Source organism: Durio zibethinus, chromosome 8, assembly GCF_047325235.1.
Source record: "Durio zibethinus cultivar Kanyao isolate XHJ-2024 chromosome 8, ASM4732523v1, whole genome shotgun sequence".
NCBI classification, from domain to species: domain Eukaryota; kingdom Viridiplantae; phylum Streptophyta; class Magnoliopsida; order Malvales; family Malvaceae; genus Durio; species Durio zibethinus.
In genome coordinates, this window is record NC_143169.1 from 27,078,908 (window position 1) to 27,106,905 (window position 27,998).

General features: G+C 40.7%; 1 non-coding gene and 6 pseudogenes across 1 annotated transcript; all 7 read left to right on the top strand.

Moving 5' to 3' along the window:
* The first annotated feature begins 12,485 nt into the window (after window positions 1-12,485).
* LOC149517758 (18S ribosomal RNA) lies at window positions 12,486-13,569 on the top strand (annotated as a pseudogene).
* Window positions 13,570-17,587: 4,018 nt separating this feature from the next.
* On the top strand, window positions 17,588-17,743 carry LOC149517759 (5.8S ribosomal RNA). Its single transcript, XR_016344332.1, has one exon. It is a non-coding gene; the product is annotated as a 5.8S ribosomal RNA (ribosomal RNA).
* A 255-nt stretch (window positions 17,744-17,998) lies between these two features.
* Window positions 17,999-19,785, top strand: LOC149517760 (25S ribosomal RNA; annotated as a pseudogene).
* Window positions 19,786-20,069: 284 nt separating this feature from the next.
* On the top strand, window positions 20,070-21,275 carry LOC149517761 (18S ribosomal RNA; annotated as a pseudogene).
* A 360-nt stretch (window positions 21,276-21,635) lies between these two features.
* Window positions 21,636-22,909, top strand: LOC149517762 (18S ribosomal RNA; annotated as a pseudogene).
* A 290-nt stretch (window positions 22,910-23,199) lies between these two features.
* Window positions 23,200-23,355, top strand: LOC149517763 (5.8S ribosomal RNA; annotated as a pseudogene).
* A 212-nt stretch (window positions 23,356-23,567) lies between these two features.
* LOC149517764 (25S ribosomal RNA) lies at window positions 23,568-26,692 on the top strand (annotated as a pseudogene).
* The last annotated feature ends 1,306 nt before the right edge of the window (window positions 26,693-27,998 follow it).

Consider the following 27,998-nt stretch of genomic DNA (forward strand, 5'->3'; position numbering starts at 1 on the left):
AAGCTCCTAGTCCATGATAATGTGCAAGTGAGAAAATGTGTATATTGGAGCCTAACCAAGAGAGGCTTGTGTGTTGAGCCATTATGCAGACTAGTGCCAGATAGTGTGTGCTATGTTGGTGTGTTCTATTGATAGACTAGTGTGCTGGCTTGCAAGAACTAAAATTGGATTGCTTGAGTGCCGACTAGAGTTGAGGTAATCTTTCTATTTGTGCATTCATGATCTAATAGTTTGTGTGCTTTAGGCTATGACCCAAGTCTCCAATGCCAAAAGGAAAAAGCCAAAGTGGGGGAGACATTGATGTTTGTTCCTCAGAGGAGGAAAGGACTATAGGGAAACCCAGATTTTGTAAGATCAATAAAGCCACCAATAGGGGCAAAGGGCCTTGAGTTACTATTTTTATGCTACTCAACATCAGGTTAGCAAGTGATTCAAGCTTTTGGCCCTCAAGCAAGCAAATGAGCTATCTGAAAGCCAAAGTGGAGATGGCAAACAGCACCAAAATGAGCCCAAAAAAGAGCAACTAGGTGCTAGTCAAGACTACTAAGGGGGTTAAGACCTCTTGAGGAGTTGATGAAGGAAAACCAACGGTAGTAGAGTGCCATAATATGAGTCCCATAGTACAACCAGATTCCTTACAAGAGAGTGTGCCACAAGCAACTCAAAGGAAGCATAAGAAGCATCAATAGCATAAATGGAAAGGGCTCTTATAGTAGAGTGCTTAGGAACATAGGATTGTAGGAAAATGCTGAGCAACATAGGATCAAGAATAGCAAAAGGTGACAAAGTACATGTTTAGGAATATGACCAAAATGTTGGAAAATTGGCTCAAGGGGTAGGAGTCAATACCAGTGTGCAAGGTAGGTGCATCATTCCCTAGCAATATGGGCATTGCTAGAATGAGTGAGGGAGAATGTCATGGCCCAGAAGCTAGTCCAAGTCCAATGGTTCTCTCCAAGTCAAGTGACAGTTGTAGTTCTAGCAAAACAAAGTCTGATAGCCAAAAAGACCACACCTTAAGGTGCATTGGAGGTCTAGGTCATGGGGAACTACCCCAAAAAATAGGGCAAGTAGTGATCGAGACTCTAAAGGCTTAAGGAAGGTGTTCAACTTTAGCAGGATTGAGCCAGGCCCAAGGGTGGGTGCTAGTGAGCAATACACGAGCACTCAGTTAGACCTAGCCAGTAGCACTGATGATCAAGGTGGGAGTGCATAGTCGAGCCCAAGTGTGGGCATGCTTAAAGATAGACCTTAGAAGATCAGATTTAGAGGCTTTGAGAAGGCTTATTGCTCAATTTGATTTTAGCAAGTCAAATATTATGCAGTAGCACCAAATCCCCTAGAATCAAGGATTGTGACTTAGCTCCTAGAATCAAGGGATTATAATCTCTAGAGTTTAAGAATATATCTCACACACTAAATGTAAGGGGGACTCAGCTATATATAGAGTCCCCCACCCTCATTGTACACACACTAGAACTATTAAGTAACAACATCCTTACTCTCACCTTAAACCTTTTTGTTGTTATTTTGTTAACCTTTTTTCCAGCATTTATTGTGCCTTTTTGTTTTGTACCGTACTAGGCAACCAAGCTTGTAGTCTAGAGTGTCCATGCACTATTTCTTATGTTATGCTAATCTGGGATGCAAAAGAGTCCATTCCCATGTCCTAAGCCACACTAGCCTAGAGCTTGAGTCTTAGCCCATGATAAGTGAGGTTCTCTCTGAGTTGAGTTACAATTATAGTTCTAGTAGGATAGAGTCTAAAAGCCAAGGCAACTATGCCTTAAGGTGCACTAGAGGCCTAGGTCATGAAGAACTATCCCAAACAATATGAAGGTAGCGATCAAAACTCTAAAGGCTTAGGGAAGGTGTTCAAGTTTGATAGGATTGAGCCAAGCCTAAGGGCAAGCACTGGTGAACAATGCACAAGCTCTTAGTTAGATCTGGGCGAGGAAACTAATGATCGAGATGTAGGTGCATGGTCAAACCTAGGTGTGGGCATGCTTGAAGAAAATCTTAGGAGGATTAGACTTGGAGGCTTCTAAAAGGCCTGGTGCTTAGCATAATTGTAGCAAGTCAAGGATTGTACAACAACACCAAATCACCTAGAATCAAGGATTGTATCTTAGCTCCTAGAATTAAGGGATTGTAATCTCTAGAGTTTAGGAATGTATCTCAGGCACTAAATGTAAGGAGGACTCAGCTATAAATAGAGAGCCTCCACCCCCATTGTACACACAATAGAACCATTAAGTAATAACATCTTTACTCTTACCTTAAACCTTTCTATTGTTTTTTTGTCAACTTTTCTTCTGACACTTGTTATGTCTTTTCCCTTTACAACATATGGGTAACCAAGTTTGTAGTCTGGAGTGTCTGTGCACTATTTCTTATGTTAGGTTGATCTGGGACATGAAAGAGTCCATTTTTATGTCTTGGACCTACTCAAGCTTGGAGCTTGAGTCTTGGCCTATGACATGTGCACATGCATCGACCACTAGCGAGACTTGTTGGCCCTTTGTCTTGACACATGCCTCAACCACCATTAGCACATGCTGGCCTTTATGTAGGTAGTTCTCTTGAACACTGTCAACACATGCTGGGTTGTGCACCACCTATGGGTGTCCTAGGCCTGAGTTACACACCATGTGCACCACAACTAGGTAATAAATGGGTTCAGGCATATGTTCATACTTTTGCCATGCCAATGGCATTTTTATGGCTTGTAAATTCATATAATGGTCCCCTAACCTTCATGTGAAGTTTCATGGCAAGATGACTTGTTTTCTATTTATCATAATTTTTAAAATTTTTTGCTAGTTAGGATTTTTTGGAATTTTTTTAGGAGTTTTGGCCCCAAATTTGGTATACATGATCCTTGTATTTTTGTTAGAATCTATAAAAAAATTTAATTAAAAAATCAAAATGTAAAAGATTTTGTGGCAATTTGAAAAAAGCATCCCCATTTTAGACACTTGAATGGTTACTGGCTGAGAACCTGTAAAAGCTTTTATGCTCTTTAAGGGGGTGTGAGTTGTCAAGGTTCCTTGGGGGATAGGGGGCTAACATAAGGGACAAAAACTAGCACCCATCACATATCATGTGTAAACACCCTCTAACCCCCCACTTGTAATCATCAAAACCCTTAATACCATCAGTTAGGTTCTATAGTTATGCTCTAACAATGGTTCCCTAGGCAAAAAAATGTGACACCAACACATGCCTGAGCTCAGCATGTGCACCATGGCCCAGAATCAAACTTCAGTTAAGGCCTCGACCATCAATGGCACATGTTGGCACACGGTGTAAGCACATGCCTTAACCATTATTGAGGGCACTTACCTTAACCACCATTGGCACAAGCTAGCTCTTGGTATAGGCACTTGCCTCAACCACCAATAGCACATGCTAGCCGTTCGTGTAGGCACATGCCTCAATCAACATTGGCTGAAGATGGCCCTTGGTATGGGTAGTTACCTTCAACACCATTGGCACATGCTGGCCCTTGCAGTAGGCTCTTACTTTGAATAGCTTTGGCACATGCTAGGCTTTGATGCAGTACATACCTTGACCACCACTGGCACCTACGGACCTTTGGTGCAGGATATGCCTATTTGAAAAAAGTGTCCCCATTTTAGACACTTTAATGTCTATTGCTAGCATATTTGTAAAATCTTTCATGCTTTTTAAAAGGTGGTTGTCCTGGGCCTTCTCTTCCCCACGGAGGTAGTAGGTGTGTGTGATGGGCCTATCATTGCGTACATGCATGGCAATGTCCCTAGAGCAAATTTCAGGTCGTGAATGCCTTTTGGCTATGTTGTCCAGTGGCTAGTTGCTTTAGTGACCCAAAAATGCCGATGGCCTCGACAAATTAGCATACATGTGAAAAAAAGGCTCAGCTATGCCAAGCTTAAGCCCATGCCTATAGTTAATGCTGGCCTCGACACTAGACCAAGTCCCTGAATCAGGCAATGGCACCCTGAGGTAGGTAAGCAAAATCTACGACCATGGGCTAAGTCTAGCCAAGTCTTTTGGGTATTTGGCAGTCTCATTGTCCTTACTTGTCGACCATAAAAATGCCTTGGCCTGGCCAAGCCTCTACATATGTCACACCCCACATGAGCACCATCAGGGCTAAGGCTCAAGTGCCAGCACATGGAGGCTAGACCTTCACTCAAGCAATAGGTCACATGACAGAGTTCGTACGAGAGTTACTTGATGTTGAACCTGAGGACCATTTGAGAGAAGCTTTTCAAAAGCCCTAGAAAATTGGAGCAGGCACTGTAGGTGCAAAGGCTCTAGATAAGCCTAGTTACAAGCCAAGTGCATGGGCCTAGAACCTTCTAGAAGGGTGAGATACAAAAATGGGTATGGTTATTATAGCACCAAGTAGGGATGCTTCCAAAAGGCTAGAGGTATAGGCACTTTGCAAGAGAGCCTAGAACCTTCTAGACCTAGTGCACCATAAAGTGTCTAGAACCAACTTTTTTCTAGAAATTCCCTAACCTTGTATGTGTTAAAGGCCTTGGAACCCTCTAGAATTTATATAAGAGCCACACACTTGGCTCACTGGTGACCACCTTGACCATGGGGGCTCAAATATAAAGAGGGGTACCACCTCTCCCATAAGACCAACATATAAGCTAGTGAACTTGTGAACCCACAAAGCTACTCAAGCGCATTTGTACATAAGCTACATTGTTCCAGTAACAGAAAGGATTTTGTATTCTTTTACCAGTGCCTTTTTAGCGTGATATAGTGTTTGATTGTCTCTAAGGTGCAACAAGTCATTAGTGAGTGGCACACTCACTCAACCCGATTAAAAGATGACTTAGGCATATGTGAATGGTAGTTTCCTACCTAAGGCTGCATTGTTGCAAAGCTTAAGATTAAAGCCTATGATAGTTGGCATCAGAACACAGTTTAGTGTGTGACCCCGATCCAAGACAATGTCTACTTCTAAAAGAGCTCCCAGCATACTAAAAGGTAAGAGACTCATGAGACATACACTGTTGGAATGGGCAAAAAAGGCACCAATAAAGGCATGATCTCAACCTTAGATGCTCAATTGGCCAAGGTGGAATTAGACATGGCTAAAATACAAGACAAGTACAAAGACCAAAATGGAGGAATTGGTATCAATTGGAAAAGAGATCATGGAAGAGTTAAGGCAAACTCTTTATGAAGAAATCGAAAGCCTTACCCATAAGAACTTTACCCTAGAGGCCCTAATAGAGGCCATGAAAAAGGAGATGAAGCAACTTAAAAAGAGGCTTTTTGCATACAAGGCAACCATAGAGGGAGGCATACTTACAATCGCTCCTAGGTCTAGGGTGGAGGTTTCCAAGTCGAAGGAGTTTAAGGGAACATGATCTACAAAAGACATAGACAACTTCTTATGGGGCATGGAGTAGTATTTTCAAGAATTGGGCATCAAGAATGATGTTGCTAAGGTAAGCATTACCTCTATGTATCTTGTAGACATTGCACTTCTATGGTGGTATTGTAGGTCCAAGAAGGTTAGGCATGGGGGTGCTACCATTGGAACATTAGAAGAGTTCCAAAAGGAGTTTAGGTAGTAGCTTTACCTAAGATACACTATAGACGAGGCACGTACCAAGCTATGATAGTTCACCAAACATAGAGAAGTGCAAGACTATGTTCTAGAGTTCTAAAGACTTATGCTCTAAAACCCCAACCTTGGGGAGGATGAGGCCTTTTTTACATTTATAGATGGGCTCAAGCCATGGGCTAAGCAAGAGCTAAGGATGATGGGTGTCCAAGACCTCACTCGAGCCATGACCATCGCTCAATCCTTAGTGTAATTCAAGAAAGGGTACAATTTTGAGTCTTTTAAGCCTAAAGACAAGGGCAAAGGTAAAGAAGACAAGGATATGAGTAGCAATGGTAAGACACCAATGAATAAATGGAAGTCCTCCGAGGAGGGACATAAGAAAAAAAACAAATAATCAGTGACCAAAGATGGATGCATGACTTATTTTCTATGTGACGGTCAACACTAAGCCAGGGGTTATCCTAATAAAGCCAAGCTCATGGCCATCATCAAGGGGTATGAAGAGTAACCTGAGAATGAGGGACTAAAGCTTGGTTTGATCATGCTAAGTTTTATATTAGCAAAGAAAGGGCATAACAGAAAGGGGTTCATGTTTGACAAAATCTCAATTGTAGGCAAGTGTTTGAATGCCTTAGTGGACACAAGTACATTTGATCTCTTCATATTCGAAGAAGGTGCTAAGAGACTAGGGCTCAAGGTCGAGAAGGGGCAAGATGGATTAAGATCGTGAACTCTAAAGAGGTTTTGATCATGAGCATGGCACAAGGAGTCGAGTTATAACTTGGAGCATGGAAAAGTAAGGAATCCATTAAAGTAATCCCTCTCAATGACTATGACTTTGTTATTGATTTAGACTTCCTCTAAATGATCAATAAACTCTTTGTTCCCTTCACCAATTGCATTTGCATCTTAGATGATTTGCATCTTGGACCATTGGTGCCAATGCATTGTCCCAATGAAATAAGAGTAAGGGACTAGAACCAAGGCACTTTTCGTAATCTAGCTCGCCAAGGGTGTGTAAAATGAGGAGCCACTTTTTTTATGGCCCCAAAAGAGGATGAGCGTTAAGAACTAAAGGACAACACCTTTTTAGAGGTGTTGGAGTCCTTCAAGGTTATCATGCCTATAAAATTGTACAATAGACTACTTCACAAAAGAGAGGTAGACCACAAGATTAAACTGGTGTCTGATGCCAAGCCACTAGCCTGAGCCTCGTATAAAATGTCACCCCAGAGTTGGAGCTAAAGAGATAACTCAAGGAGCTTCTAGATGCAAGGTTCATCAAGCCTTCTAAAGTTCCATATGGTGTACCAGTCTTGTTTCAATGGAACCATAATGTGTCTTTATAGATGTGCATTAACTATTAGGCGCTAAACAAGCTTATGGTGAAGAACAAGTATCCCATTTCCCTTATTATCGACTTGTTCAACCAACTAGAAGGAATACGATGGTTCATCAAGCTGGATCTAAGATTGGGATACTATCAAGTGAGGAGAGTTTAAGGTAATGAACTAAAGATAGCATGTGTGACTAGCTATAGGGCGTACTAGTTCCTAGTAATGCCCTTTGATCTGACAAATGCACCATGACATTATGCACACTAATTGTCATAACATCTAGACCCAATTGGGTGTCTACACTAATGAACAACATACTACAATTATTTCTTAACCAATTTGTTTTCATGTACCTTGATGATATTGTTATCTATAGTCAATCAGTTGAGGAACATGTGATCACTTATGATAAGTGTTCCAAGTACTAAACAAAAATGAACTATACGTAAAGAAGGAGAAATATTCAATTGCCCGACCAGAGATCTCATTCTTAGGCCATGTTGTAGGGAATGGCCAGATCTAGATAAATGGTGACAAGGTCCATGTAATCCAAAAGTGGGAACCACCAACGAAGGTCACAGAGTTAAGGTTATTCTTAGGTCTAGCAAACTACTATTAACGTTTCATAAAGGGGTACTCAGCCATTTGTTACTACACATGCTTTAAGCATTATTGGCACATACTAGCCCTAGTGTGGGGAGTTGCATTTAACACCATTGGCATATGCTATGCTATGCATCATGTATGGGTTTTTTGGGCCTAGGCCATGCAGCATACACACCATAATAGGGCAATAGGTGGGCTTAATCTCATCTTCATATTTCTGCCAAGCCAATGCCAATTATATGGCTTTAACTTCATATAAGTGCTCACCAGTGCTCGTATTTGGGCTTGGCTCAATTTTACTGAACATGAACACCATGCCCATACCACTATTCTAGCTAGGTCCCCATGACTTGGGCCTCTAGCAAGCCTCAAGACCTTTTCCCTTGGCTATCAAACCCTATCTCGCTAGAACTAAAACTACTCTTTAACTTGAAGAGAACCCTTGGGTCTAGAATAGCTTATGGACTATGACACATGCATATGTCTTGACCACCATTGGGACACATTGGCCCTTGGTCTTGGTACATGCTTTATCCACCATTGGCATATGCTTACCCCTTGTGTGGGTATTTTACTCAAACACCATTGGCACATGCTAGGCCACGCACCATATCATGGGCTCGGACTGTACACCATTTGCAACATAATTGGGCAATAGGTAGGTTCTAGCACATTATATTTGTGCTCTGCCAATGACATTTTTATGGCTTGTAAATTTATATAAGCACTCACTAGCACCCGCACCTGGGCTTGGCTCCTCTGGCTATCAAACCCTATCCTGTTAGAGCTAGAATTGCTAATCGACTAAAAGAGAACCTCTAAGCCTAGATCAACTTACAAACTATGACACATCCACATGCTTCAACCACCATCAGCACCCAATGACCCTCAGTGCATGCACATGCCTTGACCACCATCGATAAATGCTGGCCTTTAGTGTAGGTTGTTACCTCAGACACCATCGCCAGATGCTGACACTTGGTATGGCATGTGTGCCCCAACCCTTCCACCACTCTTTATCCCTCACAAGGCACTTGTCTGCCCCTTGAGCACTATCAACACCAAATGATGTTTAGTGTATATGTTATGGGCTTCAGTCTTAAGCCAAAATCCATGTGGCCTCAGATTGGGAATTGACTCTATGTGCATAAGTTAGCCTATGAAACTTAATTGCTTAGCATAATTCTAGCTTGTCAAAGATTGTGCTATAGTACTAGGCCTTCCAAAAGCCCCAAAATCTTATCCTCCTAGGACAATGTTTAGGTGTGCTTGCACTTGGGTCTAACCATGTGCCCATACATTGATCATCAAGGCCATTGCCTGGGTCTGACTATGCACCCGTGCATTGTTCACAAGCACTTACACTAGGACTTTGTTTAATTCTACTAAACCTGAACATTGTGCCTGAGCCTCTGGAGTTTTGATCATTACCTATACCATTGTTTTATGCTAATTCCTCATGATGTCGACCTCTAGTAGGCCTAAAAGCTTGGTCTCTCTAGTTGTCAGATCTTATCATGCTAAAACTGGAACTATTCCTTAACTCATAGAGAACTCTTGGGCCTATACCAACTTGCAAGCCATGACACATGCACATGGCTTAACCAACATTGGCACTGAATGACCCTCGATGCATATACATACCTTGACCACTATCAAGACTTGTTGGCCTTTTGTCTTTGCACATACTTCAAGCACCATCAATACATGCTAGCCTTTTGTGTAGGTAGTTCTCTTGAACACCATCGGTATGTGCTAGATCACGCATCATGCTCGTGTATCCCAAGCTTAGGCTATGCATCATGCGTACCATGACCTGGTAGTAGGTGGATTTAGGCATGTTTTAATATTTTTGCCATGCCAATGCCATTTTTATGGCTTGTAAATTCATATAATGGTCCCCTAAGCCTTCATGTGAAGTTTCATGACAAGATGACACATTTTCTATTTTTCATAATTTTTAGAATTTTTCATGATTCAAGATTTTTAAAATTTTTTTAGGAGTTTTCACCCCAAATTTGGTGTATGAGATCCTTGTATTTTTTTTAGCATCCAAAAAAAATTTAGCTAAAAAATTGAAGTGTAGAAGATTTTGTGGCCATTTGAAAAAAACATACCTATTTTGGACACTTGAATGGCTACTATCTATGAACCTATAAAAGCTCTTATGCTCATTAAGGGGGTGCAAGTTTTCAAGGTTCTTTGGAGGAAAGGGGCCAATACAAAGGCCAAGGACTAGAACCTATCACACATCATGTGTGCACACCCCTTAGCCCGTACCCCTAATCACTAGATCTCTAATGCTATTGATCAAGTTTTCTGGTGATGCTTTGATGATGGTGCCTTAGACAAAAAAAAGTAGCACCATCACATGCCCAAGCCTAGCATGTGCATTGTGGCTTAGAATCAATCTTCAGCCAAGGTCTTGACCATTAACAGCACATGCTGGCACATGGTGTAGGCACATACCTCAATCATCATCAATATAAGCTAGCCTTTGGTATAGGCACTTGCTTCAACCACCATTGGCATATGCTCACCCTTGGTATGGTAGATGCCTTGATCAACATCGATAAAAAATGGCCTTGATGTGGGTAGTTACCTTGAACATCATTGGCACTTACTGGCCCTTAGTGAGAGTAGTTACCTCGAACACCATTGGCATATACTAGGCATTGGTGCAAGCACATACCTTGACCACCATTGGCATCTATAGACCCTTGGTGCAAGATTTGCTTGTTTGAAAAAAGTATCCCCATTTCAAACACTTTAATGTCTATTGCTACCATATTTGTAAAATTTTTCATGCTTTTTAGAGGGTGTTTATTTAAGCCCCCTTCTTTCTCCCATGGGGGAACTAGGTGTGTGCAATGGGCTTATCATTCTGTACATCCATGGCAACATCCTTAGCATAAAATCTAGGTTGTGCATGCCTTCTAGCCATGTTGTTTGATGACTGGTTGCTATGGTGAACCATAAGCACCTATCACCTCAATCAGTTGGCATGCATGTGGAAAAAGGGTTGACTATGTTAATTTCAAGTCTATGCCTACGATTGATGCTAATTTCAAGTCTATGCATGTGATTAATGCTTCCCCAAAATGTAAACTAAGTCCCTGAATTGGGTAATTAATCTTCGAAGTGGTACAAATGGAAGCTAAGGTCATAGGCTAGGTCTAGCTAAGTCTCTTGAGTATTTGAAAGTTTCATGATCCCTTCTCATAGACCATAAAAATGCCTTACCCTGGCCAAGCCCCTGCATGTGTCATAAGCTTGGAGCTTAAGCCTAGCTACCATGCAGCCTTGTGTGGAAAACTACCATCCATAGGCCTAAATTAGCCTTTTCCCTGGCTCTTTGCCTATCACTTTTGCCATGCACTCCATTAACTCCCTAAAAGCTTAGGAGAAAGGTAGGAAGGAGGGTTAAAGCAATTATAACTTTTATTTACATGAAACTATATACAATTGCTTAATGCCTAAGTCTATGACATGGTTCCTCTTGTTTGTGTAGCTTCTAACTTGTTTGTAAATGAAGGGAATGGCCTTTATTTATACTTGATCCTCCCCAACATATATGACCCTTATTGATCTAAGTGTGTGCCCCTTATAAGCCTTTTAGACCCTTTCATGGTCCCTAAACACTTTCTAGGTCAACTAAGGCCTTTGTAAAATCTAGCTTGTTTTATGCTCCCCCTAAGCCTCAGGTCTAGAAGTGTCCGGGTACTTTAACTTAGTGCCTACACCTAGCAAGTTCTAAAACCTTCCCCATTTGGTCACTGTTCCACATGCAACTAGGGCCTTTTAGAGCCTTCCTTATTTAGGTGCTATAGTACCTGTTACTATTCTTGCCCTAATCTCTTTTGGAACTTTTGGTACCTATGTATGTGGCTAGCATTCAGGCTTAGCTAGACTCTTTTGCACTCATGCACTAGCCTGTCTCTAGGCTAATCTAGAGTTTTTTACGCCTGCTTGCCCATGCCTCTTTTTTAGGGCATTCTAGATCTTTCCAATGAGTAGTCCTTATTCTTGACACTAGGCTGCTCACCCTGCCATGCTCTTACACCTTAGCCTAGGCCCTAATTTGCACATTGGGCCTCGTATATGCCTTTAGGACCTTATTCTCTATCATTCCCAGTCCATTGCCTACACCAACTCGAACAAGCGACATCTCTTAACCCACTTGGCTTATGACTTGCACATGAACCATGACACATGCAGCAGATGATGCCTGTGAACCCAGGAACAAGTTCCTGAATTAAGCAATGTCCCCCTGGGGTGCTAGTAATAGAGTTTACATGTGCAGTCCTAACCAAACCAAGCATCGATGGTGTCATGCCATTGTTGTTTATTGGATGGTAGATGTAGTCTCGTAGCCTTTGCTTGTGTTTTTCTTATGCCAAGCAGTTATGGTATGGCCTCATATGTCATTTCCTCTACTCGCTTGTTGCATAATTGAATGGGTGGATTATGGGCTGATTTGTGTGGATGTTGTCACTTGTACACAATGGGTATATGAGTGGTGCTATGGTTGTGCATGTTGGCAGACTCCATGATCAATGAATTGAACTATTAACCCATCATCCTCTTTAATCTCCCTCCATGAAGCCATCATACCCTAAGAGTGCAATCGAGATCTTGTGCAGCATACCTAAATCGATGAAAATTGGATGTCTTGCCATCCTTTATTCGTCTTATGTCTTTTGGGGCTATAAATCAAACCTCAATCATGTCCCATGTCCCAAATGTGCCACCCAAACCTCTGTGGCCACATTGGTGCATTGGTGTTTGATCGTGCTTTTAGATGCAGAACATTTTGTAAGCATAGGCTCTCAGCCTTTGTTCATCCAATGCTATGCATTTTATGTGCTCGACATGCACGATGCTTGTGCTCTGTGTTAGCTCTCTCTGTCATTTAGTCAATGTGTTAAGGCCCATTTAATGCCAACGTCTCGAAGGAATGCTACCTAGTTGATCCTACTAGTAGTCATATGCTTGTTTAAAAGATTAAGCCAAGCATGTGTAAGTTTAAACTAATTTAGACTATGAAACTACGAATGGCTCAACAAATTAGTTATAGTGTTTGATGGTATCTACTACTTGGATAACCATAGTAATTTTAGAGCTAATATGTGCAATAAATCTTGACTTCTGAAAGGGATGCATTTATTAGATAAAAGGTCAATGTAGGCTTTGCCTATTGCTCTGATGATTCATGATAACTTGACGGATCACATGGCCTTTGTATCGGTGATGCATCATTCAAATTTCTACCCTATCAACTTTCGATGGTAGGATAGTGGCTTACTATGGTGGCAACAAGTAATAGAGAATTAGGGTTTGATTCCAAAGAGGAATCCTAAAAATGGTAGCAAGTGTGCAAATTACCTAATCTTGACTTGAGAAGGTGGTAACAATAAATAACAATACTAGGCTCTATAAGTCTGGTAATTGGAATGAGTACAGTCTAAAACCCTTAACAAGGATCCATTAGAGTTCAAGTCTAGTGCTAGCAGTTGTGATAATTCTAGCTCCAATAGTGTATATTTGTGTTGTTGCAATGAAAAAACTTGTAGTTAGAACTAAGGTTAGGTTATCTAATCTACCTCATAGTGAGCATTGGTCTATTTATCCCTATTACCAGTGATGTACTCCTGGCCTTAACTAGCTGAGTCATTCCTCTAAAGCTGTTACTTTGAAAAAATTAGAGTGCTCAAAGCAAGCCTAAGATTGTATACATTAGCATGGGATAACATCATAAGATTTTAGTTCTATTGTGTTAGCCTTTGGGATCAGAGTAATGATTAACAAGGATAGTCAAGGGCATTCATATTTCATAGTTAGAGGTGAAATTCTTGGATTTATGAAAGATGAACAATTACAAAAGCATTTACCAAGGATGTTTTCATTAATCAAGAATGAAAGTTGAGGGCTCAAAGACAATCAGATATCATCCTAGTCTCAACCATAACCAATGTCAACCAAGGATCGATAGTGTTACTTTTAGGAATCTATCGGCACATTATGAGAAATCAAAGTCTTTGGGTTTCGAGGGAAGTATGGTTACAAGTCTAAAACTTAAAGGGATTGACATAAGGGCACCACCAAGAGTAGAGCCTGTGGTTTAATTTAACTCAACATGGGGAAACTTAATAGGTCCAGACATACTAAGGATTTATAAAATGAGAGCTCTTTCTTGATTCTATAGGTGGTGGTACATGGTTGTTCTTGGTTGGTGAAGCAATTTGTCTAGTTAATTTCATTAATGAATAAGACTTTAGCCCATTAACTAGCTGCGAGGAGGTGATCCTTCATGGCTAGCCTCTTAGAAAGACTACGATCGCTTAGGCTAAGGAAGTTTGAAGCAATAACAAGTTTGTGATGCCCTTAGATGTTCTAGGCTACACACGTGCTACACTAATGTATTCAACAAGTTTATATGTCACTGTTTCATAGGAAAGACCAAGCCAAGGGTTCTCATTGAGACAAGGAGCAGTTCTAAAGCTACTGAGACCAAGTCAATATGTAAGGTAAACCAGGCATAAAGGTTCAATAGAGGTCTCAAAGGTAGGACCATGACCCAGAATGGATGCATAGGCACTGAAATGAGCTCAAGAAACTTAAGCTAGTAGATTTGGTTTAGTAGCTTTCAGACAGACCTAGGCATGGGTATAGGTGTATGCCCAAGCGTAAGTAGAACGAAAGAAAGCACAAGCCCAAAAAAGGGCCCCTCACGGGCACTACTAAAGAAGGAGTCCAAGATAATTCAAACCCCTTTTTAATAGAGTCCATGTAAAATTAGAACTCTTCAATGTAATCCTATTGTAATGTCCTATATATATTAGACTCTTTGTAAGCTTAGGATAGGAACTATGTTAACCATTGATTCAAAGAAGCCTTAGCTATAAATAAGAGGTGCCCCTAACCTCATTATACTCTCCACAACTTGAGTAATACAAGTTTAATCTTGCCTATCTCTGTCATTCACTTTAGCTTTCTATTAAACAATTTATGTGTAGCCTTGTCTAACAGTAGATTGGGGTAACTAGCCTTGGAGTTTTGAGTGCCCATGCATCTATCCAGTTAAAGGCTTATCTAGGATACCAGATGAGTCAATTCCTGGGTCTTAGAGCCATACAAGTCAAAGCTTGAGTCTTAACCCATGATAAATGGTATTAGAGCAGGTTTAGAACTAGTTCAAAGTTAGAAAAAGCTAGTCCAAAGTGATCAATGCTGTGTGCTACTAAAACTAAAGTTAACATTGGAAGAGGTTTCGAACGTGTTGGTGTAGGCATTCAATTTTGTGGTATGGGCATCATAGGTCATTTTTATGCTTGTGTGCTAGTGATATGCCCCCTAGTGCATAAGATATAAGTGTACAAGAGTGTAGACTAGGTGTTTAACCGATTACTATTATGGTGCTATAAAAGTGCTATGCATGGTGTGTAGGTGTATAGACTAGTGTCTGACTGAGAATGCAGGGTGTGTTGAGCCAATGTATAGATTGGTGCTTGATAATGTGTGTGTATTGGTGTGTTATGCCAACAGATAGGTGTGCTGGTTCATGAGGATCAAGACTAGATCATTGGAATGTGTAAAAGGTTGAGGTAATCTCTTTGGTTTTGTAAATTGTTTAGGGTTATGGCATCACTAAGGAAAACTAGACCAAAGGCCAAGGTAAAGCCCTTGATAAGTGCCCACCTATAGACGAAAGAAGGAAGGCTAGATTAGGGGACATGGTAATGTCCCTAGATACCAATTGCAAAAGTTCGAGGTGACTATTATTGAATTGAGGTATAGGGTCAAGGATAGGGAAGGATCCTTGAATAAGGTATAAGAGGTTCTCATGCAGTGGAATGAGGCATTAAAGGCCATGGTGTGAACCTTGCAAGCGGAGCTAGCAATGCTCAAGGTTAATCATATTACATTTCAAACTGCCATAGTTGTTGCTGTAGGCTTAGGACATAAGGTGGTGGTGGCTAAGCAGTTTTTTGATGGTCAAAAGCTAGGAGTAAAGGCCATGCTACAACAAAGAGGTATGTAGGAGTCAAGTTAGGCCAGTGTTGTTATGGAATCAAAGACTCAGGTTTAGTGCACTAAGTCTCCAAAGCCTAGGGGAAACAACCAAAGTAGGGGAGACACCAGTGTTTGTTCCCTAAGAGAGGAAAGGGCTATGAGAAATCCTAGATTTTGCATGGCCACTACTACTACCAGTAGGGGCAAGAAGAATAAGCCCTTGAGTTGCTTTTTTTGTAACAATTAGCAAAGGGTGAAGAAGTGCCTGAGGTGTGCAAGGCCTTTAACCATCAACTATGTAAAAGAGTTGTTTATAGGCAAGAGTAGTAGTGGTGATGAGCACTAAGAGGAGCCCAAGGTGATGCGGCTCGATGCTTTTCGATTCTGTTGAAAAGGTAGAACCTCTCTAGGAGATGATAGTGATGTGGTAATGGAATGTCACAGCATTACTCTTAAGGTGTAGCCAGATCCCTCCAAAAAAAAGTTTGTAGTAGGTAATTCAAAGAAAGTATATGAGACATTAGACGTGTAGGCGAAAAGGACTAGTGTAGCATAAGGTTGATGATACTCGAGAGAACAACCAGTAGAGTACTTATTTGGGTATGGGACAAGCACATGGGAAATCTAGTTCGAGGGGAGAAGACAAAGCTGATTTGCATAGAGGCATGCAGTTCAGGTGCAATATCCCTCTGACAATGAAGCTGTTGCTAGAATAAGTGGGGGAAAATGTCACAGTCCATAGGCAAAACCAAGCCCAGGGGTTCTCACTAAGATAGGGAGCGATTCTAAGGTAATCAGGACCAAGTTAGAATGTAAGGGAAACTAGGCCTAGAGGCATAATAGAGGTCTTGGGGGTAAGACCAAGGCCAAGAATAGGTGCATGGGCATCAAAACAAGATTAGGGAGCTCAAGCTAAGGGATCTAGTTCGACAACTTTCAAATAGACCTAGACATAAGCACATGAATAGGCCCAAGCATAGCAGAACTAAACCATGCAAAGGTCCAAAAAAGGCCCCATATAGATACTGCTAAAGAAAAAGTCTAAGCTAATTTAAACTCCTTTTCTGATAGAGTTTATATAAAATTAGAACTCTCCAATGTAATCATATTGTAATGTCCTCTATATATTGGATTCTTTGTAAGCCTTAGGATAGGAACTATGTCAGCCATTGGTTCAAGGGGACCTTAGCTATAAATAGGAGAAGCCCCTCACCCTCACTATACACACCACAACTTGAATAATACAAGTTTACTCCTTCCTATCTCTATTGTTTTCTTTAGCTTTCCATCAAGCAATTTATGTGCAGCCTTGTCTATTAGTAGATTAAGATGGTTGGCCCTGGAGTTTCAAATGTCCATGCATTGATCTAGTTAAAGGCTGCTCTGGGACACTGAATAAGTCAATTCCTGGGTCCTAGAGCTACACAAGTCAGAGCTTGAGTCTCAACTTGTGACATATAGCCTTGGCTGATAGGCCTAAGTAATATTTAAAATTTTGTCATCATGGTGATAGATCATTTCAATTATTGGTCTTCAACGAGGAATTTCTGTTAGGCGTGAGTCATTAGCTCACACTAACTACATCATTGCCCTTTGTACGCATTGCCCATCACTCCTACTGATTGAATGGTCTGATGAAGTGTTTGGATCATGGCAACATGTAGTTCATTGCCCATGATGTCTTGAAAAGTTCACCAAACCTTACATTTAGAGAAAGGAAAAGTCATAACAAGGTTTTCGTATGTGAACTTGTAAAAAGATCATTATTGAAACTTGTTTAATGAACAACAATGCATTAACAAAACACTAAGGGGCCAAGGGTACCTTTATGCCTCAAGCCCTTTCTTGCCCTAGGTGTGCATGATGATCAATTCATTTCACTTCCTAAACGGGTGAAACTATTAGTATCATTGCTTATGGCTGAATAACGAACCCTTGGCACCAATCACCCTAGGGAACCAGAATGAAAAAGAGCATGTGTGCCTTCTCCATCCTGTTCATGGTGAATACATGGGTGGTATCATGACTCCTTCTTTTTGTGAAAAACTAAAACAACTCTCAACAATGGATATCTCAACTCTCGCATCGATGAAGAATGTACTAAAATGTGATACATGGTGTGAATTGTAGAATCCCATGAACCATTGAGTCTTTGAATGCAAGTTGTGTTGTAAGCCATTAGGCCAAGGGCACGCCTGCCTGGGTGTCATTCATTGTCTCCCCCTCTAAACCCCCACCCATTATGCTCTATAGTAAGGGGCTGAAAATTACCCCTCATGATCTCATCGATCGTGGTTGGCCCAAAAATGAGTCCCCAATAATGATAGCATCATGATCATTGATGGTAAAGCTCTTGACATGCCTCGACTTTGGTGACGCATGCTCATTGTCCATCTAGACCCCATTGGACCCCTCACATCACTTGATTGATGCTAGTATCATGACCCTAGGTCAAGTAGGATTACCTAATGAATTTAAGCATATTAATATACAGAAAAAAAAAAAAACTTACCAAGATTCCCCTAGTAATAACAAGCGAACTAGAAAGAGCCCAGCTTGAGAATCGGGTGCCCATGGCTACTAAATTGTAGTTTACAAAAGTGTCCTCAGTGGTGGACCAAGCCCAAGTCCCCAGGAAAGGGGAACCAGAGAGGTTGAGAGTCCTACTATGCCTAAACCCTATCAAACCATCCAAGGTTGAATATGGGTGAGAAACTAATAAAAAACATGTATCACGAGGGAAAGATGAAAAAATTTTTGAAAAAAGAGTCAAAGAGTTTTTGAAATTATCAAGAAAAAAGTGAAATGGTGGCCAATGATGCATCTTTGTTAAATGTGGAACAACGATAGCCAATCCGTTGATCGGCTAGGGCATGGACCATTGTGGGTTGTGGCAATGGCCTGAACCCAAGCTTTCAATATGCCTATGGAGACATTGTTACCATGATTATAAAATACAGCACATGCCATCTGGACATGCCTTGACACTCACATACTCTTGACATAGGCCTGCAGGTTCCTTATTTGGCCCATCTTGAAACATGGACAAAGATAACATATGTGTGAGTTAATGGGGTAAAAATCCTATAAAACACAAAGAAGCTGATTGGTGGGATCCCTCATGAGTGAGCTACTAATCGACCTTGATCTTCTGAGAAAGGTTTGAGTGTGAGCATGCCTAGAAAGACCTAAAAGATAAGAAACTATGCCTGAGTGGGACAAAGCCAAAGGAAACTATGGTGGAGGCCCATAATGATACGAGCATGTAAATTGTTCACCTAACTTGGGTATAAGGGTGAAAGACTAATCAAACTGTTTAATAGCTGGTTCCCTTTGAAGTTTTCCTTAGGATAGTTGAAGCCCTTAGTGAATTCCATCAAGTAAAGCTAATGATTAGAGGCATCAAGGCTGCAACACCCTCGACCTATCTTAAACTTTAAATAGGTAGGATGGTGTGACTTCATTAAGCCATGCCACGAAATTGAGAGCTCCAAGTGGGCCATTTTTTGTAAGCAAAACTGGTGATGCAGAATGAACCAGAAGCCATGTTATGGTGCCTAACTTTGCACTAACCTAGAACCCACAAAGTGTCTTGGTCGATTAAGATAGTAGAACAGTGGTCATGGAAGTTGAAATTTGCTAAAAAGTGTGTAACAACTCACCTACTGAGTCAACTAGCCCTGAAAATGGATGACGCTTAAGCACACGACCTATACTTGACTATCAGGGTAAGGGCCAAGCCCAATGAGTAAGAAAGCACATGGTTGCTGCAAAACTTAAGGCATGAGCTCAGGTGGAGCAACCATCAGTGTAGATCTTGGCATTAGTAGTAAATATTCAAATGAAAACTTTGAAGGCCAAAGAAAGGAAAGGTTCCATGTGAATGGCACTTGCATATGGGTCAGTTGATCCTAAGAGATAGGGGAAGATAGTCTAATAGTGCATCCAGCACAAGCTTTGAAAGGGAATAAGGTTAAAATTCTTGAACTGAGATACAGTGATTGAAGGCAATATTAAAAAATCTAGAGACATTGGTGGGTCTTCAAAAAGAGTTATCTTTTCTATTTCATGGCCTTCCCACCCTGGAAATGACACAATTGTAGGTAGGGTCCAGTAGCTAGATGAGCAACGTATGTTGCTTAGTGTCTGGTGCACCCTTAGCAACCCTTGAAAATTTGGAGCACTGAGTGCCATCCATGTCCAATCATACTCATAACCACATCAGGTATTTAAAGTAAACAACCATTGGTCAATGGAACAATGTATACAATGAAAGTTGGCAAAATGGATTCATAACCTCAAGAAAAGGATTAGCTCTGAGGGCTGTGCATGGGGGTCCTATTCCTCAACCCATCAGCTATAAATGCACTATTGAGCTATTCCCATGGCAAGAGCAAGTCACCATGTGTCGATCGGGAGCCTTCCCCAAACAATGAATAGTCAACTTTGAACTAGGATGGACTAAGGGAATCTGACTATTTAATTAAAACAAAACATTGCGATAGTCCCTACAGATGATCACACAATGTGATTTTTGCCCAGTGTTTTAAATGTCAAAGTGAATAAATTCAACTGAGTGTAGGTAAACGGCGGGAGTAACTATGAATCTCTTAAGGTAGCCAAATGCCTTGTCATCTAATTATTGATGTGCATGAAAGGATTAATGAGATTCCCTCTATCCCTGTCTACTATCTAGCGAAACTACACCCAAGAGAATGGGTTTGGTAGAATCAACAAAGAAAAATTACCCAACTGAGCTTAACTCTAGTCTGACATTGTGAAATGACTTGAGAGGTGTAGGATAAGTGGGAGCCCTCGGGTGAAATTGAAATACCACTACTTTTAATGCTACTTTACTTATTTTGTAAATCAAAGGTAGGGCACGACCCCTTCTTTTTATGAAAGATGAATAATTGTGAAAGCATTTACCAAAGATGTTTTCATTAATTAAGAATGAAAGTTGCAAGCTTGAAGATGATCAGATATCATCCTAGTCTTAACCATAAATGTTGTCAACCAAAGAATGATGGATGTTACTTTTAGGACTCTATCGACACCTTATGAGAAATCAAAGTCTTTGGGTTCTAGGGGGAGCATGGTTACAAGGCTAAAACTTAAAGGAATTGATGGAAGGCACCACCAATAGTACAACCTATGGCTTAATTTGACTCAATACAAGGAAACTTACTAGGTCTAGACATAGTAAAGATTGATAAACTAAGAGCTCTCTCTTGATTCTATGGGAGGTGGTGCATGGTAGTTCCTAGTTGGTGGATTGATTTGTCTAGTTAAATCAATTAACGAACAAGACCTTAGCTTGTTAACTAGCTACATGGAGGTGATCCTTTGTGGCTAGCTTCTTAGAGGGACTATGGCTACTTAAGCTAAGGAAGTTTAAGGCAATAACAAGTTTGTGATGCCCTAAGATGTTCTAGGTTGCACATATGCTACACTGATATATTCAATGAGTCTATAGCCTTGGCTGATAAGTCTAAGTAATCTTTGAAATTTCATCATGCTAGGGTTAGTAGGTGCGAGTCATCAGCTCATGTTGACTACATCCTTACTCTTTTTACACACCGCTCATCCTACTGATTGAATGTCTAGTGAAGTGTTTGGATCATGGTGACGTGGATGGTTTACTACCTGTGACATCATGGAAAGTCCACTGAACCTTATCATTTAGAGGAAAGAAAAGTTGTAACAATGTTTTTGTAGGTGAACTTAGGGAATGATCATTGTTGAAACTTGCTCAACGAATGACCCACAAATGTGTTAATGAAACACTGAGAGGGCAAGCATGTCTTCATACCCTGAGCCCCTTCTAGCCCTAGGAGTGTGCGACGATCAATTTGTTTTACCTCTCGAGTGGGTAAAATGATTGGTATGATTGTCTATGGCCAAATAACAAGCCCTCGATGCATATCGTGCTAAGGAACTAGAAGGAAGAAAAGTATGTATGATGTTGCTATCCCTTTTGCAATGTGTTCATAGGTGGCATCGTGACTCCTTTTGTCATGGAAAACCAAAATGACTCTTAGTAATAGATATCTCGGGTCTTGCATTGATGAAGAACGTAGCAAAATGTTATTCTTGGTGAGAATTGAAAAATCCCATGTGTAGAAAAATTATTGTATTTTTGTTGGCATCCACAAAAGCATTCAGCTAAAAAATTAGTGTAGAAGATTTTGTGGCCATTTGAAAAAAGTGTCCCCATTTCAAACACTTGAATGGGTACTGATTGTGAACCATAAAAGCTTTAATGCTCATTAAGGGGGTGTGAGTTATTAAGGTTCATTGGGGGATAGGGGGCAAATATAAGGGCCAAGGACCAGCACCCATCACACATCATGTGCACAAACCCCCTGGCCCCCCACCTCTGATCGTCGAAACCCCCATTGTTGTCGGTTTGGTTCTTTGATGATACTATGGTGATTGGAGTAATGATTAATAAGGCTAGTCAAGGACATTCATATTTCATAGTCAAAGGTTAAATTCTTGAATTTATGAAAGACAAACAACTATGAAAGCATTTGCCAAGGATGTTTTCATTAATCAAGAATGAAAGTTGAAGGCTCAAAGATGATTAGATACTATCTTAGTCTTAACCATAAATGATGCCAACCAAGAATCAACGGATGTTACTTTTAGGACTCCTCCAACACCTTATAAGAAATCAAAGTCTTTAGGTTTCAAGAGGAGTATGGTCATAAGGCAGAAACCTAAAAGACACCACTAGTAATGGAGCCTATGGCTTAATTTGACTCAACACATGGAAACTTAGCAAGTCTAGACAACTAAGGATTGATAGATTAAGAGCTCTTTTTTTATTCTATGGGTGGTAGTGCATGGCCATTCTTAGTTGGTGGAGTGATTTGTTTAGTTAATTTAATTAACGAACGAGACCTCAGCCTATTAACTAGCTATGTGAAGGTGAACCTTCGTGGCTAGCTTCTTAGAATGACAATGGCCTTTTAGGCTAAGGAACTTTGAGGCAATAACAAGTCTGATACCTTTAGATATTTTGGGCCACACACACAATACACTAATGTATTCAATGTGTCTATAGCCTTGGCTAATAGGGTCAGGTAATCTTTAAATTTCATCATGATGGGGATAGATCATTGCCATTGTTGGTTTTCAATGAGGAATTCCTAGTAAGCGTGAGTCATCAACTTGCATTAACTACATCCCTAACCTTTGTACACACCACCTATCACTCCTACCAATTGAATGGTCCACGAAGTGTTCAAATCATGGCAACATGGATGGTTTGCTTCCTGCGACATCATGAGAAGTCCACTAAACTTTATCATTTAGAGGAAAAAGAAGTCATAACAAGGCTTTCATAGGTGAACTTCTGGAAGGATCATTGTTGAAACTTGCTTAATGAATGATACGTGAATATGTTAACAAAACATCAATGGGACGAGGTTGCCTTCATGCCTCAAGGCTCTTTTGGTTGGGGGTGTGCACAATGGTCACTTTGTTTTGCCTGTCAGGTGAATGAAACAATCAATGCCATCACTTGTGGTCAAATAACAAATCCCCAGCATGTATCGCACCAAGGGATCAAAATGAGAAAGAGTGTGTGTGCCATTGTCATCGGTTCACATTGCATGCATGGGTGGCACCGTAACTCCTTTTGTCATGAAAAACCAAAACGACTCTCAAAAATGGATATCTTAACTCTTGCATCGATGAAGAACATAGTGAAATATGATACTTGGCATGAAATGTAGAATCCCATGAGCCATCAAGTCTTTAAATACAAGTTTCACCCTAAGCCATTAGGCCAAGGGCCTAATTGCCTACGTGTCATGCATCATTGTCCCCTCAAACCCCCCGCCCATCAAGCTTCAGGCGAGGTGGCAAAAGATGGCCTCCTATGATCTCGTCAGTTGTCATTGGCCCAAAAGTGAGTCCACAATAAAAATAATGCTGTGACCATTGCTGGTAAAGCTCCTAACATGCATTATCACTAGTGACGAGCATTTATTTTCCATCTGAACCCCATTAGACCCCTCGCATCATGACCCTAGGTCAGGCAAGATTACTTTCTGAGTTTAAGCATAATAATATGTAATGGAAAAGAAACTTACTAGGATTCCCTTAGTAATGATGAGCAAATTGGGAAAAGCCTAACTTGAAATCGAGCATCTTCAATGTCCAAATTATAGTCTGGAGAAACATCTTCAATGGTGGATTGGGCCCATGTCCACTAGAAAGAGGTATCAAAGAGGGTGAAACCCTCGTTATGCCTAGACCCTATCACACCATGAGGTGCTTTCTGCGAGTCGAGTTGTTTAGGAATGTAGCCCTAATCAGGTAGTAAATTCTATCCAAGGCTGAATACAAGGAAGAGACCAATAACGAACAAGTATCATAAGGGAAATATGAAAAGGACTTTAAAAAAAAAGTAAAAAAGTGCATGAAATTATTGGTAGAGAAGTAGATGGGGGCTAGGAATGCTCATCAGTTGGATGTGGAATGGCGAGAGCTGGTCCACCAATCGGCTTGGGGCTTGGATGGATGCGGATCATGGTAATGGCCCAAGCTCAAGCTTTTTATTTACCTACAGAGACATTGTTGCCACTATCTAATAATGCAACAGATGCCATCTAGATGTGTGTCAGCGCACATGTGCTCCTGGGGTCAACCTACAGGCTCCCCATCTGGCTCATCTTGAAACACAAACCAAGGAGTCTGACATGTGTGCAAGTCAACAAGCTAGAAAACCCATAAAGTGAAAGGATACTAATTGGTAAGATCCCTTACAAGTGCACTATCAACCTTAATCTTTTGGACTGCGCCTGAGTGAAGCGAAGGTAGAGGAAACTCTGATGGAGGCTCGCAGTAATACTAACATGCAAATCATTCATTTGACTTAGGTATAGAGTGAAAAACTAATTGAAATGTCTAATAGCTAGCTCTCTCTAAAGTTTCTCTCAGGATAGTTGGAGCCTTTAGCAAGTTCTATCAAGTAAAGCTAATGATTAGAGGCATCAAAGATGTAACACCCTTGACCTATTCTAAAACTTTAAATAGGTAAGAGGGCGAGGCTACTTCATGGAATAGCTCCATGGAATCATGAGCTCCAAGTGGGCCATTTTGTTAAGCAGAAATGGTGATGCAGGATAAACTAGAAGCTAGGTTACGATGCCTAACTACATGCTAACCTATAACCTATAAAAGGTGTTGGTCAATTAAGACAATAGGACAGTGGTAATAAAAGTCAAAATCCACTAAAGAGTGTGTAATAACTCACCTGCTAAATCAACTAGCCTTAAAAAAGGATGGTGCTTAAGCACACAACCTATATATGGCTGTTAGGGCAAGGGCCAGGCCCTAATGAATAGTAAGGTGTGGGGGCACTGCAAAACCCAAAGCATGAGTAGAGAGACCATCAATATAGATCTTAGTGGTAGTAGTAAATATTCAAATAAGAACTTTGAAGGTAGAAGAAGAGAAAGGTTTCATGTGAATGGCACTTGCACATAGGTTAGTCAATCCTAAAAGATAGGGAAAGGTCATCTGATAGTATGTCTAGCACAAGCTTCAAAAGGGAATCAAGCTACAATTCTTAAACCAAGATGCGGTGACTAATGGCAACGTTAAGGAGTTTGAAGATGTTGGTAGGGGCCTTAGGAAGGGTTATCTTTTTTATTTAATGGCTACCTACCCTGGAAATGGCTCAACCAAAGGTAGGGTCCAACAACCAAAAGAGCACTACACGTTGCATGGTGTCTAATGAACCCTTGGCAACCTTTGAAAATCTAGAAGACCAACTACCATCCATGCCCAGTCATACTCATAATTGCATCAGGTCTCTAATGTGAACAACCTTTGGTTGATGAACCAATATAGGTAAAGGATGTCGATAAAATAGATTTGTAACCTTGGGAAAAGGGTTGGCTCTGAAGGCTAGGCATGGGGGTTCCAATCTTGAACCTATTGGCTACCGGTGCATTACTTGAACTGCTCTTACAATGAGAATGGGTCATCACATGCCGATTAAAGGATGGACTGAGAATGGCTCCCTTGGGGGTCTTTCCTAGATGATGAATAGTTTACTCAAAACTATTATGAACAAGGGGAATCCAACTATTTAATTAAAACAAAGCATTACAATGGTCCCTACAGATGCTCACTCAATGTTATTTTTGCCCAGTACTCTAAATGTCAAAGTGAAGAAATTCAACCAAGTGCAGGTAAATAGCTGGAGTAACTATGACTCTCTTAGGGTAACCAAATGCCTCGTCATCTAATTAGTGACTGCATAAATGGATTAATGAGATTCCCATTATCCCTATCTACTATCCAACAAAAGCATGACCAAAGGAATGAGCTTGGCGGAGTCCAACTTTGTGAAATGACTTGAAAGGTATAGGATAAGTGGGAGCCCTTGGGCAAAATTGAAATATCACAACTTTTAACATTATTTTGCTTATTCCATGAACCAGAGGTAGGGCATGACCCCTCCTTTTGGAGCCAAAACTACCATTGGTTGATCAATCTAAGCGTAAGACCTTGTTAGGTGGGGAGTTTGTCTAAGCCGGCACATTTGTTAAAAGATAATACAAGTGTCCTAAGATGAGCTCAACAAGAATAGAAATCTTGTGTGGAATAAAAGGGTAAAAGCTCATTTGATTCTATTTTCCAATACGAATACGAATCATGAAAGTGTGGCCTATTGATCCTTTAGACCTTTAAAATTTAAAGCTAGAGGTGTTAGAAAAGTAACCAGAGGGATAATTGGCTTATGATAACCAAGCATTCATAACGACACTACTTTTTGATTCTTTGATGTTGGCTCTTCCTATCATTGTGAAGCAGAATTCACCAAGTATTAGATTGTTCACCCACCACTAGGAAACATGAGCTAGGTTTAGACTACCATGAGACAGGTTAGTTTTACCCTACTGATGGTAGCATCACACCTAGTGCAAGTTGTTGCCTCAAACACCATCGACAACATCTGGCCCTTGGTTGGTGCAAGCAATTGCATTAAACATAACAACAAATGCTAGCCCATTGTTACCCTAGACACCATATGTATATGCTAGCACCATGGTGCGGGATGTTGACTCAGACACCATCGCCAGATGCTGGCACTTTATGTGAGCACTTACCTTAACCATCGTTGGTGCAAGTGGGCCTTTGGTGTAGGTTGTTGCCTTAAACACCTCTTTAGTAGATTTGGCACTTGGTATGACATATGTATTGTGACCCTCCCACTTAAGGCACTTGTTTGCCCCTCGACCACCATCAACACCAAATGGTGCTCGGTGCATATGTCATGGGCAGTTTTAAGCCAAACCCCGTGTGACCTTGGATAGCAAATTGACTCCATTTGCTAAAGGTGTAAATGATACATTAGTACTCACCAGCTATTTAGGTCCAACTCAAATAAAATTCAAATTTGGCTTGGTTATTATCGAGTCAAGGCAAGTTCAATCATTCTTATTCCTAACTCGAGTAGTTCACAAGCCTAATTGACCTTTTTATATTTTAATGTATTTTAATTATTTTAATTAATAAAATATCTTGAACTTGAGTTCAAGCTCAAGCACAGCTAATTGAGCTTTTGTCAAATAAAAGAATTGAGCTTTATCAAGCAAGCTCGAGTAGCTTAAATTCTATCTTAAGTTAAAATTGAGCTAAAAAATAAAACTTAATCGAGTTTGAGCTTCAAATTTTGAGTTGAGCTTGAGTCAAGTTTTGAGCTTTGAATTTTGAGTCAAGCTTAAGCTCAAGCTTAATATTGTATTGGCTTAAACTCGATCGATTACATCTTATTGTCTACCTAAGTCAGCATACTAAACTCAAGTGCTTAGCATAATTCTAGCTTGTCAAAGATTATGCTGCAGTGCTAGGCCTTCTAAAAGCCCATAAATATAGATCCTCCTAGGATTGTGTTTAGGTGTGTTTGTACCTTGGTCGACCATGCACCCATACCTAGGTTTGACTGTGTGTCTGTGCATCACTCACCAACTCTTGCACCTTGGCTTGGCTCGATTCTATTGAACTTGAATACTATGCCTGAGCCTTTGGAATCTTGATCACTATCCATACCACTATTTTGGGCTAGTTCCTAATGACCTGGGCCTCTAATAGGCCTCAAGACTTGGTCCTTGTAGATGTCAGACCCTATCTCGCTAGAACTATAATTACTTCTAGACTCAAAGAGAACCCTAAGCCTAGACCAATTTATGGATTGTAACACATGCACAAGCCTTGACCACCTTTAGGACATGTGGGCCAGTGGACTTGGCACATGCTAGCCTTTTATGCGGGCAGTTACCTCGAATAGCATCAGCACATGCTAGGCTACACACCATATGCAGGTATCCTGGGCCTGGGCCATGCATCATGTACACTACGATCTGCTAGTAGGTGAGCTCAGGCACATCTTTATATTTCTACAGTGCCAATGCCATTTTTATGGCTTGTAAATTCATATA